This window comes from Felis catus, chromosome X (genome assembly GCF_018350175.1).
Source record: "Felis catus isolate Fca126 chromosome X, F.catus_Fca126_mat1.0, whole genome shotgun sequence".
In the NCBI taxonomy this organism is placed as follows: domain Eukaryota; kingdom Metazoa; phylum Chordata; class Mammalia; order Carnivora; family Felidae; genus Felis; species Felis catus.
The window spans coordinates 89,205,555-89,219,794 of NC_058386.1; the positions used below are offsets into that span (position 1 = coordinate 89,205,555).

At 38.1% G+C, this 14,240-nt stretch overlaps 1 protein-coding gene across 4 annotated transcripts in view; it reads right to left on the reverse strand.

Moving 5' to 3' along the window:
* Nucleotides 1-14,240, reverse strand: part of ACSL4 (acyl-CoA synthetase long chain family member 4) — an 88,514-nt gene that overhangs the window by 54,323 nt on the left and 19,951 nt on the right. For 2 of the 4 annotated variants that reach the window (XM_045050317.1, XM_045050314.1), the window contains exon 2: nt 957-1,007. The gene's annotated coding sequence lies outside the window, so the exon portion shown is untranslated. Of the gene's footprint in view, nt 1-956; nt 1,008-4,978; nt 5,170-14,240 lie in introns of those variants that run through there. The other 2 variants (XM_006943918.5, XM_004000790.6) reach the window with 2 other exon arrangements.

Below are 14,240 nucleotides of genomic sequence, written 5' to 3' on the forward strand. Positions count from 1 at the left end.
GTGTCTCCCTCTCTCTCTCTGCCCCTCCCCCGTTCATGCTCTGTCTCTCTCTGTCCCAAAAATAAATAAACGTTGAAAAAAAAAAACAAACAAAAAAAACCCCTACCATTTGCTATCACCATCATTTCATAGAAGATAGAATGTATTTAATCCCCCAAATTAGATGGACAGATCTTATAATAACAAGTAATCGTGTAAATGGGAAGAGTTTAGCTTTAAGAAACAAATGGCCCATTGTCCTTACTCTCCTCACTTCACCGTGGACCAATAAAAACTCTTCACTGACCAGCATTTGTCTGAAAATCAATGTTTGGGAAATACTAGACTAGATAATTTTCAACGTCCAAGACTCAAACACTGTGATTCTAATTTAAGTGCTCTGTTGTATTTCTTTGATTCCATGCTATGGTCTAGAGTAGATGCTTCAGCGAAGGACAGGACTAATACTTACAACTCTGAAAATCAGGAATATATTTAAGTCAGTTTTGAGAAACAGTAACTGGAATAAGGTTTAATTTATTAGGGAGGATATATGCTACTACAGATCTATCTTCATCAGTAATAATGAACCTCATTACAGATGAGGAAATTGATGCAAAGGGAAGCAAGATACCTTGTCAAAGACACTCAACAGCCTGTAAGCCTCAAGAGTCAGAACTGGAACTCCAATCTGTGAGTCCATGTTTTGGTATCATTCAAGGAAAAAGATTTTACTTAGATTTCAATTATCACCTCCCCTTTTATAAATGAGTGATGATGGTCTAAATTTTACAAGGTGTACAGGGTGAAAAGTTTTCCCACTTTACTTTTCCAAATCCTGCCTTTTTAAGAAAAACATTGGCAGGGTTTTTCCACTACAAAATGAGTCAAGACGCCTGTTAGTATGGTTAAAACTTAATTTTCTCCAAAAGCTGATAAAATTACAAAGTTAGAATTTTTAAAGAACAAATACTTACAGATTTCCTTTTTCTCTCAAGAAGAACACGTCTATCTTCTTTGATTTCAATCTGCAATAAAAGACAACGCTTATGGCTACAATGACATGAGAAAAGAACTCCTTTAAAAAAAAAACCAAAACTCAAGTGCTGTTTTGCATTACCTGTGCACCTTAGCTCATGATGAGCCAGGTATCAAAGGAAAACCAAGAAATGACTAGAGATGATCTGGCTAGAAGTAATGCTATTAGAATCTCAGAAAAGTAATTGAGCCTGATTAAGAAACCGTAGTCAAAACTCTGTGGGGAAAAAATGGCAAGATTAAAAAATGAGTGGAGGGGGTATCTGGGTGGCTCACTCGGTGAAGCATCCAGCTCTTGGTTTCAGATCAGATCATGATCTCGTGGTTCATGAGTTTGAGTCTGGGTGTCGAGCTCTGTGCTGACAGTGCAGAGCCTGCTTGGAATTCTCTCCCCCTCTCTCTCTCTCTCTCTCTGCCTCTCTCTATCTCTCTCTCTCTCACTCACACACACACACAAACACACACACACACACACACACTCTCTCTCTCTCTCTCTCCTCTGTCTCTCAAAATAAATTTTAAAAACTTTACAAAAATGGGCAGAGGAACTGAATAGACATTTTTCCGAAGACATACACATGGCCAACAAGCACATGAAAAGGTGCTCAACATCATTCATCATCAGGGAAATGCAAATCAAAACCACAAAGAGCTATCACATCACACCTGTCAGAATGGCTATCATCAAAAAGACAAGAGATAACAAGCGTTAGATGTGGAGACAAGAGGATGTGGAGAAAAGGGAAGCTTTGTGCACTGTTAGTGGGAATGTAAATTTGCACAGCCACTATGGAAAACAGTATGGATGTTGCATAAAAAGTTAAAAACACAACTATCCTATGATTCAGCAGTCCCACTTCTGGGTATATGTCCCAAGGAAATGAAAACAGGATAGCAAAAAGATATCTGCACTCCCATGTTTACCGCAGCATTATTCACAATGGCCGAGATATGGAAATAACCCAGGTGTCCGGCCAGTGGATGAATGGATAAAGATGTGGTGTGTGCATACATACAATGGAATATATTCAGCCATGATAAAGAAGGAAAGCCTGCCATTTGCAATGACCTGGATGGACCTTGAGGACATTATGCTTAGTGAGATAAGCCAGGCAGAGAAAGACACATGTTGCATGATGTCACTCATATGTGGAATCTAAAAATTCCACGCCTAGGAACAGCGTATAATGGTGGTTATCAGGAGTTGGTAAGCGGGTAGGGGAGACTGGCAAGGTGTTGTTAAAGGGTAAAAATTTGCAAACAGAAAATGAGTAAGTTCTGGAGATCTAATACACAACATAGTGATCATAGACAACAAGACTGTGTCATACACTTCCAAACTTCAAAGAAACTAGATCTTAAATGTTCTCACCACCAAAAAGAAATGATAATAATGTGATGCAATAGAGGTGTCAGCTATAACTACAGTGGTAATCATAACAATATATAAATGTATCAAATCAACACGTACGCCCTGCACAATGTTATATGTCAATTGTATCTCAATAAAAAATTTTAAAGTAAAATAAAAAGAAAATGGCAAGAAACAGGATTCATGCTCTTAACAGTTTTATTTGTACTTCTTATTCCCCCCCATCTCCCAAACAGGACAGGAGCCAAGTTCAGAGACAGAGACAAAGTGTGACCACAGAAAACTAGTCAATCTACCTAGATATCCCCACCCCCAAGTGCCTGCAGGCACCTAGCGATTTCCCCATAAAAACCCACAATGAGGGGCGCCTGGGTGGCGCAGTCGGTTAAGCGTCCACTTCAGCCAGGTCACGATCTTGCGGTCCGTGAGTTCGAGCCCCGCGTCGGGCTCTGGGCTGATGGCTCGGAGCCTGGAGCCTGCTTCCGATTCTGTGTCTCCCTCTCTCTCTGCCCCTCCCCTGTTCACGCTCTGTCTCTCTCTGTCCCAAAAATAAATAAATGTTGAAAAAAAAATTAAAAAAAAAAAAACCCACAATGAATAATTTCCTTTAAACAGCAAAAGGTTCTTTCCAAATTAAAATACAGCCCTGGTCTAGGTAAAACCTACAGATATTTTCATCTTTCCTCAGTGAATATACAGATCAGTTTCATGATGTTCTTTCTTCAAGATGGATATGCCATGAAGATTTAGGGTCAGTTTGCAGCTGAAGATTAACATATTTTGTACAACACAGGAGACAAGGACTTACCATCTGAATACTCAGAATGGTAAAATAAGGTCCTTCAGTAATTTGACATTGCTTACTTATTGCACATTTCAACACTACTGGGGTATCCTAGGCACGATTATAATTTTGAAGAAGAAATGAGCTCTTATTTCCACGCAGTAGTACTTAAGCAGGACTTACTTAAGCAGGACTAAGAGAAGAACCCTTCAAAAAAATTTTGGCAGGGGGACCTGGCTGGCTCAGTCGGTTCAGCATCTAACTTCAGCTCAGGTCATGTTGTTGTGGTTCGTGGGTTCAAGCTGTGCTGACAAGTCAGAGCCTGGAGCTTGCTTCAGATTCTGGGTTTGCCTCTCTCTCTGCCCCTCCCCCACTCATGCTCTGACTCTTCCTGTCTCTCACAAAATGAATAAACATTAAAAAAATTTTTTTTAGGGGCGCCTGGGTGGCGCAGTCGGTTAAAGCGTCCGACTTCAGCCAGGTCACGATCTCGCGGTCCGGGAGTTCGAGCCCCGCGTCGGGCTCTGGGCTGATGGCTCAGAGCCTGGAGCCTGTTTCCGATTCTGTGTCTCCCTCTCTCTCTGACCCTCCCCGGTTCATGCTTTGTCTCTCTCTGTCCCAAAAATAAATAAATGTTGAAAAAAAAATAATTAAAAAAAATTTTTTTTAAATCTAGATTCCCCAATGGAAGTCACAAACACCCTTGGGCCTAATCACCACACTAACAAGCTGGTATTAACTCAGTTCACTTTCTCCTTTGCTACCATCAGAGAACAATGAAGGGAAGGATGATATATATATACCAGGACCTATCAGTAACAGAGCATGCCTTTTGTTTGATAGAACTACTTTTCCAATGCAAGTGAATATCCACAATCTACTTTTGGGGAGAGGGTGCTGGGAACAGTGTTCAGTACATGTGTGAACACAGATGGTTAAGACTACTTACAAACAGAAGGCATGCTACTTAACATTTTCTTATTTTTCTCCCACAGGGCTAACGTTTGATATCAACACAAGTAAAGTAAATCTCCGCATATACATATTAAAGTCCAAAAAGCTCAGAAAGAGAATTATGGGGAGGGAAAACTTCCTATTTCTATATACAAATGGAGAGATTTCCCCCACAAATTCAGGTAACTGATAAATGACAAAGACTAACCTTGTATAAAATCACTGAAAGAGCTATGGGTGGCAGGGGGAGATACATTTCCAGTCTCATAGCCCTCCATCAATCGGGCAAGACAAAGCAACTCTAAGAGGTTCTTGAATATAAAAGATAGACTTTACCGCCTATAACTTTAATGGACATTTCTTTCATCACACAAAAAAAGCAACAGCTGCCCAGCAGATAAAAGGGAACTAAATCACATTTCCTAACATAGCCTAATTTTTTCTGTACAACAGAAAACCTGACCCTGAACTTAACCTCTCTCCTAGCCTCCCCCCTACAAAAATAGCATCCCATTATTAAAATAAATTGAAGAGATAATTTCATATAAAAGGACTAAGCAGATTGTCACCATGCAGGCTCTATTTACAAAGGACTCTGACTAGGAATGATCTAGCAGAAATTAGAATGCAAAGTTTGAACATACTTTTCAGTTCACATGTACACTCAAGTTTTTGTAACACAAGGAAGTTGGAAATCCTTCACAAGGCAAACTTTTAACAGAATACAGCATATAATATAGTTTATTTCCACTTAATGATCACCTGGTGAATGGAAAAAGAGAGAATACAGCTTCTAGAGTTTATCATCTTTCAATTAGGCAATGAGGCAGCCCTGAGAAAACCTTACTCACCGAATACCATGCAGCAAAACTGTGTCCATGCGGCTAATAGGACAGTGATTAAGGAAAAAGCAATACAAATACAAGGCAGTGCTGTTCAACTTCAGACAACCCTCATCTTCTGAGGCAGGCTTAAAAATAAACCATTAATGTGTTTAGTTTTTGCCCTCTTGCAAATAAGTTAGTCTGTTAGCCAGCATTTTGAGAACATTCTTCTAGAAGTAAAGTCAATACTGAACTTGTGATAACATCTGCTGTAAATGTTTAAACCATAAGGAATCTTCCTCCTATAATTGATGTCTCAAGGACCCATCTTAGTAAGTTTAAAAGAGAATGTTTCAGAAAACAGTGGAAAATATTAACAAAGTTCTGAGCACTTGGTGTTCAAATCTAAAAGTAAATTCTGGTGAGTCCCTTATAAAACAATGTTCTAAGCAATGGTCTTGCTTCAGATAAATACACGTAAGCCACATATTAACAAGTGCTAGTGAATGAAAACTGCCATACTAGAATACAGTTCAAAGGTTAGAAATGTTGAAATCAAGAAACAACACAGATACAAAACAGTACATATAACTCCATTATATACACATATTTGATTTGAGTGGGTATACAGTACATATAACTCCATTATATACACATATTTGATTTGAGTGGGTAGATATTCATAGAAAAATTAGTAAGATATGTACCAAATATTAATGCTAGCTAGCTATTGCTGTGTGGTAGGATTACAGGTGAGTTCTATGTTTTAATATTTTCATATATATTCTTTGTGCTGATTTAATATCTTCCAAAATTCCCGTAAATGTTGTTTATTTCAAAAATGATTTTTAAAGAGTCATAAAGGAAAAAGAAAATGACATTTTTTAAAAACGTTTATTTATTTTTGAGACAGAGAGAGACAGAGCATGAACAGGGGAGGGGCAGAGAGAGAGGGAGACACAGAATCGGAAACAGGCTCCAGGCTCCGAGCTGTCCGCACAGAGCCCGACGCGGGGCTCGAACTCACGGACTGCGAGATCGTGACCTGAGCCGAAGTCGGACGCCCAACCGACTGAGCCACCCAGGCGCCCCGAAAATGACATTTAAAACAGGCCTACATGACTGTCATAAGTCAATCAAACTACTAGAAAGCACTGCTCAAAATCTAAGCTACAGTACAGTACAATCTTTTCTTTTCCCTTTAAGAATATATTTGAGTATGAGTGGTCCAAGAATCTTAAATGTTTCATAGGATCATAGGTAACTTGATTCATAAACTAAAACGTATTAAACAAATGTTATAACCTAAATAAAACGACCCAAAATTTATCATGTAATAGTGTAAAGAGTATGGAGATAATTCCAGACTGTCACAGACTAGAATGTTGCTTCATGGAAAAGTTATGTAACCTAAAACAAAATGTGTTTTAAAAATATTCATGATATCTCAATAAAGAGGTTTAAAAACCTCAAACATTACAAAATATAAAATACAAAGTCAAAGCATATTTTTTATTCAATCTTGTAGAAGAGCTTTTAATAGTATGGTGGGTACCCTTGGAGACATTTTTGTAAGCATATTCTAATACACTCACACATGCACAGCTTTTCAGCAAAAACTGAATCATACTATCTATACAGTGTGCAACTTTGTGAGTTCGAGCCCCACATCTGGCTCTGTGCTGACAGCACAGAGCCTCCTTGGGATTTTCTCTCTCTCCCTCTCTCTCTGCCCCTCCTCTGCTCTCTTACCCTATCTCTCTCAAAATAAATAAAGTTTTTAAAAAAAGATGGAGACATACCAAAGGAACACAGGGACCAACCCAAAAGAGCTCCCAATGGTCAAATCTGGGACAATTTGAACAAATAATGATAGTGTTAGCCTAAATCCCAAAGAATAAATATCCATGAGGGCATACTAATAAAAATAAATGATTGAATAAATAAGTACACAAGGGAGAAGGAACAAATATTCCTTATACAAAAATTCTAATTAACAAATGTGGAAGAAATAAAGGAAATAGAAAACCTGGTGAGTGAAAGTTTTAAAGTTAAAACTGGTCTCAAAGTATTATCCCCAAATATGTATTAATACAATATAATAAAGTTGAAGCATTTATAACATTTATTAACTACAAAGAAAAAAACTATAACTTTACTGTAGAGAAACACAATTGACATCACCTTAACTAGGTGATCAAGGTTACCATCACTGATAATAGGGCACATCGACATCACATACCCCTGACAGGACGCACTTAGAAGGAGACAACATTGCTTCTGTGGTATTCTTGCCCAAATTACATCATCTCAATCTAACCAAGAAAAAAAATTAGGTAAACCCAAATTAGGGACATTTTACAAAGTAACCAGTATTCCTCAAAGCTGTCAAGGTCATAAAAGACAAAGACTGAGGAACTGTCATGGATTGGAACAAACTAAGGAGAGCTAGAGTCTTATGCTAAATGAAATAAGTCAGAGAATGACAAATACCATGTGATTTCACTCATATGTGGAACTTAACAAACAAGCAGAGAGGAAAACATGAGAGAGAGAGAGAGAGAGAGAGAGAGAGAGAGAGAGAGAGAGAGAGAGGAACCAAGAAACAGATTCTTAACTATAGAGAACCATCTGATGGTTACCAGAGGGGAGGTGGGTGGGGGGCTGAGTGAAATAGACGATGGGGATTGAGGTGGGCACTTGTGATGAGCACAGGGTGATGAATAGAAGTGTTAAATTACTATATTATATATATGAAACTAATATAACACTGTAATCCTACTGGAATTGAAATTAAAAACTTAAAGTTAAAAAAAATGGAAGAGACTAAAGAGATACGGCAACTATATGAGAACCTAGATTGGATCCAGGAACAGAAAAAAGATGTTACCGGAAACACCGATGAAATTTAAACAAAGTCTGTAGTTTAGTTAATAGTATTATACCAATATTAATTTCTTAGTTTTAATTAATTGTACTATAATTACATAAAATGTTACCACTAGGGGGAGCTAGGTGAAGGATCCACGGAAATGAGGTACTAGGTTTTGCAACTCTTTTGTAAAAGTTTAAAATTTATTCCCCTCAAAAAATTTTAATGCTCTATAAAATAGAATACATCATTTCACATTCCCACCAGGAATGTGTTAATATGCCCATTTCTCCACATCCCCTCCAACACTGCATTGAATTCTGTTCAACAGGCACCAAAAACACTTTTTTGATATTTTCCAATGGATGTATTAAATTATTTACAGTAGTCACTATATCTGAATTTCTTATATGAATGAATATGAATCAAATCCTTTGTCCATTTTTTCCACTTGATTATTCATTTTTTCTTAGTGATTCATAAGAAACCTTCATATATTAAGGAAATAAAGCCTTTGTCTGCAGTATTCTTCCCAATATAGTTTTTCTGTTGTTTTGGGTGCTTAGGGCCAAATATTGGTTCTCAAGTTTTAATAACACATATTGGTAGTCTCATTTGTGGCTTCTGGGTTGTTTTTCCACTTCAAGATTATAAAAATTATTTCCTCATAGTTCCTAAAAGTGTGATTGCCAAGTCAAAGGCAGCTTGAAGGGGTAGGAAGGGTGGGAAAGGAAACTATTAATATATAATAAAAAATTATTTTCCAGAAAGGCTGAACCTATTTATATTTCCATCAGCAGAATTAAATATTTTACTATGAAATAATTTTTAATAGGAAAAATATCTGCCTTACTATTCCACCCAAAAGAAACCATTTATCACCTTGAAAAAATATATATCATATTCATATTCTCTGGAATTCTCCTGTGTCATAGACTTCATTCATGTCCTTCTTTCTACCCAGAATTCTGCTCAAAAGCCACCTTTTCTGGGATATCTTCACTGATACCTTGAGCTAACATTTCTTGCCTTCTTTTGAACTTCTACAGCTTTTCTCCAACAGCTTGAAACTTCTAACATTTTTTTAAATGTTTATTTATTTTTGAGAGAGAGAAAGAGAGACAGAGACAGAGCTCGAACAGAGGAGGTGGAGAGAGAGAGGGAGACACAGAATCCGCAGCAGGCTCCAGGCTCTGAGCTGTCAGCACACAGCCTGACGCAGGGCTTGAACCCATGAACTGTGAGATCATGACCTGAGCCGAAGCCAGACGCTTAACCTCCTGAGCCACCCAGGCGCCCCAACAGCTTGAAACTTCTATTACATTACCTTGTATTATTTATGAATTTGCCTTAATCACTTATCTAAACAGTAAGCTCATTCATGGCAAGGACTGCGTCTTACTACCTCTGTATCCCACCTTGGCTTGAAAATAGCATCAAATACTTGTTGGAATGGACAAAATAAATAATCTAACACTTGTCAGAGAATACAGCTGGTTTAAGTCATTATTTTTTTCCCTTCACAATTCATATCAGCCTTCATTTTATTTGTAACTATTTTTTTTATTAATGAAGTATGGTTGACAAAATGTTCTATTGGTTTCAGGTGTGCAACATAGTGGTTTGACATTTCTATACTATACTTAAGCTAGAATTTCTGTTTACATTATCATCTTCGGCAGATATTTGGTAACAAAAAACTACCATTATATTTTAGAATGATTATAATCACTTTTAGCCAAACAGAAAGTCCTTTGTTCTACTCCTAACTCAAAAATTATTCTTGTCAGTACCGGGAAGAACATATCACCCGTATATCCATGACAACAATGGATATTTCTTCACATAGTTAAATCTGCAGTATTCTGGGGTAGTTTCTTTGTTGTACTTTCTCGGTTTTGAAGCAATGCTTATTTATGCTACACCCATTGCCTTTACCCAAGCTCAAAGACAGAGTCTAGTTTCAGTGCCAAGAGAAATACTCCAACTCTAGAATTATGTTACCACCCATTTTGGTATACAAATTCTCCCCCTATAATTAGTATCTTTACACACACACATACATTTAGTCTTACCATTAGTATGATAAACTTTATACACATGCGCATGCACACACACACATCTATGTAAACTCTGTGTGTGTGTGTGTGTGTGTGTGTGTGTGTGTGTATAAAAATAACAAGTACCTGAACTACAATATAGGTACTAGACTTCATCTGGAACAGAAAAATAAACTAGGTGTATATAAATTCCACTCCTTACTTATAAAGTTACAGATTTTTCAGAGCCAAAATAGGCATTAAAATGAGAGTAGTGAACTAGTCTCTAAAATGATTCTCTTCTCGGGGCACCTGGGTGGCTCAGTCAGCTAAGCGTGCGACTTTGGCTCAGGTCATGATCTTGAGGTCTGTGGGTTTGAGCCCCATGTCGGGATCGCTGCTGTCAGTGCAGAGCCTGCTTCATATCCCGTCTTCCTCTCTTTCTCTGCCCCTCCCCTGCTTACGTTATCAAAAACAAAAACAAAAACAAAAACAAATAAACATTAAAAATATGTACATTAAGGGGCGCCTGGGTGGCGCAGTCGGTTAAGCGTCCGACTTCAGCCAGGTCACGATCTCGTGGTCCGTGAGTTCGAGCCCCGCGTCAGGCTCTGGGCTGATGGCTCAGAGCCTGGAGCCTGTTTCCGATTCTGTGTCTCCCTCTCTCTCTGCCCCTCCCCCGTTCATGCTCTGTCTCTCTCTGTCTCAAAAATAAATAAATGTTAAAAAAATTATAAAAAAAAATATGTACATTAAAAAAAAATTCTCTTCTCTCTCTTCTCCAAATGACCATAGGAGCTAAAATAAAGTCTACTTTCTAGAACATTAGGAAAGCATCTTATGTGCTTCCCTATGCAGGAGAATTAAGAATTTCTTTCTCATCAGTATTGATTATTCTTTACTCTTAAGATGAATGTGAGAATATTAGAACACAGGGGCGCCTGGCTCAATCAGAAGGGCATGTAACGATCTCAGGATCATGAGTTCAAGCCCCACATTGGGTGTAGAGATTACAAAAATAAATAAACTTTAAAAAAAGAATATTAGAGAACAAAAAAGTTCCAAACTTTTCTGCTACCTAGGATTAAATTAACAACAGCATCAAGAGGGAAAAATACATCTTACTTAAAAGTTCTCAATACTCAATTGCATTTAAATAAGAATTTCTTGGGGCGCCTGGGTGGCGCAGTCGGTTAAGCGTCCGACTTCAGCCAGGTCACGATCTCGCGGTCCGTGAGTTCGAGCCCCACGTCGGGCTCTGGGCTGATGGCTCGGAGCCTGGAGCCTGTTTCCAATTCTGTGTCTCCCTCTCTCTCTCTGCCCCTCCCCCGTTCATGCTCTGTCTCTCTCTGTCCCAAAAATAAATAAACGTTGAAAAAAAAATTTAAATAAGAATTTCTTTAAGTAACAAACACCAATAAATCCTTGTAAGGTCTGCCTAAACATATAGCTTCGCTATTATGAAACACCAATAGGGGAAAAAATGTTTTAACACATGAAAATTGCTGTCGCACTGGTAATTCTTGACTTGGGACCAACAATGTTATAACACTGATTTTTTAAACATTTTGGCCAAATAGATTGCATCATATCAAAAATTGGACATACCAAATCCCTTCCTTCCAAGTTTATTTAAGAAATGTTTTGATACACAGATGGTTCTGGATTTATAAGGCTTTCATTAAAATACTAAAGACCCAGGGGCGCCTGGGTCGCACAGTCGGTTAAGAGTCTGATTCTTGATCTCAGCTCGGGTTATGATCTCACAGTTCGTGGGTGCAGGCCCCCCATCGGGCTCTGTGCTGATGATGTGGAGCCTGCTTGGGATTCTCTCTCTCTCCCCGTCTCTCTCTCTCTGCCCCTCCCCTGCTCTCTCTCTCTCAAAATAAATAAACTTAAAAAATTTTATAAAAAAAAAAAATACTAGAGACCTGAACAATACTTGAATGCAGTGCTTGTTACTCTAAGTGATTCTCACCAGAAAGTACTCCAGTATAACGATTCAAACTTTCCAAAAATTCATGTAATTTTTTCCAGAAGTTACATTTTGTTTTTAAAGACAACAAAAGCATGAGTCTTAATAAACAGTATGCACACAAAGGGTAAGTCATAAACGATAAGCACTCATGGAGCAATAATTTTAGGAGGAAAAAACCTAGCACTTTCCCCTAAAGTTGAAATTGATAAACTACTTGAGGAAGGAAAAAATATATATTTTCAGAAACATAGACTCTTGGAGCTAAAATACAGTCTGTTTTGATGGTTCTCAAAGTATCCAGGGCCACCAACTCCTTGCACTACTAACTGTTGCTATTATATACCCACTTTCATTTCACCAGGAATAATTTTTATTTACTAGAACAGCAATGTGTGGAAGTTCCATCAGAAGGAGTGCCAGTTAAGAATAAAGAAAGTACTCAGTGCTGCCAAATATATACAAAAAGGCACTTTATATACTGTTGACAGAAGCATAAATTGGTACAAGCTTTACAGAAAGCAATTTGGAAATATGCCTCTTACATCATACTCCCAACCTAGTTATTTCACTTTCTACTTCTAGGAACATCTTAAGGAATTAATCAGAGGTGCACACACACAAAAACGTAGACAACACTCATCACTGTTATAAAAAGAACTGAAAAACAAAGAACTAATTGCAAATGCCCAAATGGATGGATATTGGTAAAATAACGATGCATCAATATAATTAAATACTACACACTCATCAAATGCAGCACTGCCAAAGCGTATTTAAGGATATATTCAAGATATATACAGTTTCATTGGCTTAAGAGGAAACTTGAACAATAAATATCAACCTCTTCAAACGGTATGCAGACTACAAGCTGAAATGTTAACCCCACCCCCCCCGAGGTTGTAGAATTATCAGTGATTTTTAGTTTTATCCTTATATTTTTCCTACCCTTTCTAAAACTTCTGCAGTGAACATATTAGTGTCATCATTTAATAAATAAGGAGAGAATAGAGCACTAGTCTTTCAATTAATTCTAGTGTGCATCTGTGTTTGTGTGTGTTGGGAAGTGACAATGAATAGGGCCCCTAAGGCATTTGGTGCTACTCAAGTGGGGAAGTGACACTGTAAAAGGATCCAAAAGTTGACTTCAACTGTGCTACCGAAAGATTAGACACTTGTTTCTAAACTACCTAGACTCAAAATAAAAGAAACTTCTTTTGCTCATGCAACATAATCAACAAAGCAGAATAAAGTTCCTTTTTTCTTGCTATAACTACAATGTTAAATGTTCCCTAAAGCTAACTGTCCTCGTGGTCCCCTATACCAAAATGTGACTAACAACCATTGACGACTACTGGCAAGTGAATGCACGATATCAAAAAAGCAGACAATCCTAAGGGGTTCCACACAGAATGAAATACAAGTAACTTCTCAAAAGCCCAGGGTTCCACTCGCTTATCCTATTAAAATAAGCAGGAACTCAAATGCCAGAGGATATCTGCGTAAGATTTAATAGACACCCCATCATACTTGCCAACTCTTCTGCTCTCATAAAGGAAAAGGGTTTTTGTCTGACCAGCATAAGCCCTCTAGGGGAAATCAAGGCCTTCTCTCCGAAAAGGTATCACAAGCAAAAGGCACCAAGTGGGGATCACCTCGTTGCCTTCCACTCAGGGGCTAAGAAGGATTTTGAAGCAAGGGCACTTCAGAACTGAAGTCTCCATTAGTATCCACTTGTTTACAGCCTCAACTCTGGGACCAACTTCTCTGAACTTCAGAGTGTATCATCTTACCTAAGACTGACTTGCTTTAGACATTCCAATCAACTGTGATATCACATTCCAAATGCGTACTCGCTTCAAAAAGAAGCAGGCAGAAAAGGCTGAATCATCTCTTTCCCTCAAAGTTTTCATTTCAAAATGTTTCGGGTAACAGTAAAGTATCATTAAGTAATCTCACTTCCTGTAAGGCCCAGACGGCTAGGAGTGTGTCCTGCAATAATCTCGAAAGGGCCTACCAGCAGAGTCCACAATACTAAACACTATCATAAGAGTACAGCTGATACACATACAATTGCACTGCAACATATAATAATATATCTACTTGAAAATTAATGTTTTTACTGTAAAGTCAAGGGAAAACAATCTGTGGCTGCTGGTTAACTCAACTGGGTTGACCCAGTTCTCCTGAAGCTAAGCCCACAAATTTGATGCTTATGTGAACAGGTTCAAATGATGGTGGTCACACTTGCCAGTCTGCCAGAGTCTGTCCCCTGGTTTACCTGTTGGCCCAGTGTAATTATTGTCAGAATCCTCACCCGTTTTTTGGCAAAAACATTCCTAGTGGTGACTCTAGTGATAACTCTAACTCTGGCCCCACAAAAGAACAAGGCAAGAATATATG